The following is a 1491-nucleotide window of genomic DNA, read 5'->3' on the forward strand; positions in this document are numbered from 1 at the left end:
TATCCATTTCGAACTTTAAATAACAAATTTGAAACAATTCCGGTGAAAAATGTCGCTAAAATCAGTAAAATACCGAATATCGGGAGGTACCGTTATATGGGGGCTATATGAAAACGTGGAACTACATGGCCCATTTACGAACTTAACCTGCCTACTGGAAAACTAAACATGTGTGCAAAATTTTAGCCATCTATCTCAATTCATTCGAAAGATAGCGTGATTACAACAGACAGACGGACAGACAGACAGACAGACAGACGGACATGGCTAAATCGTCTTAGAATTTTACGCTGATCAAGAATATATATACTTTGTTGGGTCTGACATGAGTATTTCGAGGAGTTACAAACGGAATGACAAAGTTAATATACCCTCCATAGAATGGTGGAGGGTATAAAAATAAAACAAATGAGTTTATATCAGAACGAATGATGCATTGTCACGACTGAACTTTTTTACAAAAAATCATGAAAATATCGATATCCCAAAATTTTTACTGTCCCTAGAAAAAATAGAACCAACGAGTTTATAACAGAATGGATGATCCAGAATCGCATACCCCATTGTCAGAACGACGTTAAATACATTTATTTGTTAATTACACACTTCTGAGCATTTTTACAGAAATACGTGAAAATGTGAATATCCCAAAATTTTGACTGTACATAGAAAAAATAGAACCAATGAGTTTATAGCAGAATGGATGATGCAGAATCGCATACGCCAGTGTCAAAACCACATTAAATGCATTTAGTTGTTAATTGCACACTCCTGAGCATTTTTACAGAAATTCTTGAAAATGTCGATATCCCAAAATCTTGACTGTCCATAGAAAAAATAGAACCAACGAGTTTATAACAGAATGGATGATCCAGAATCGCATACCCCATTGTCAGAACGACGTTAAATACATTTATTTGTTAATTACACACTTTTGAGCATTTTTACAGAAATACGTGAAAATGTGAATATCCCAAAATTTTGACTGTACATAGAAAAAATAGAACCAATGAGTTTATAGCAGAATGGATGATGCATAATCGCATACGCCAGTGGCAAAACCACATTAAATGCATTTAGTTGTTCTGAGCATTTTTACAGAAATTCGTGAAAATGCCGATATCCCAAAATCATGACTGTCCATACAAAAAATAGAACCAATGAGCTTATAGCAGAATGGATGATGCAGAATCGCATACACCATTCTCAGAACGACATTAAATACATTTATTTGTTAACTCCACACTTCTGAACATTTTTACAGAAATTCGTGAAAATTTCGATATCCTAAAATTTCGACTGTGCATAGAAAAAAGTAGAACCAATGAGTTTATAACAGAATGGATGATGCAGAATCGCATACGCCATTGTCAGAAAGACATTTAGTGCATTTATTTGTTAATTGCACATTTCTGAACATTTTTACAGAAATTGGTGAAAATATCAGCTATCCCAAAATTTTGACTGTCCATAGAAAAAATAAAACGAATG

Source organism: Musca domestica, unplaced genomic scaffold (genome assembly GCF_030504385.1).
Source record: "Musca domestica strain aabys unplaced genomic scaffold, Musca_domestica.polishedcontigs.V.1.1 6, whole genome shotgun sequence".
NCBI lineage: Eukaryota > Metazoa > Arthropoda > Insecta > Diptera > Muscidae > Musca > Musca domestica.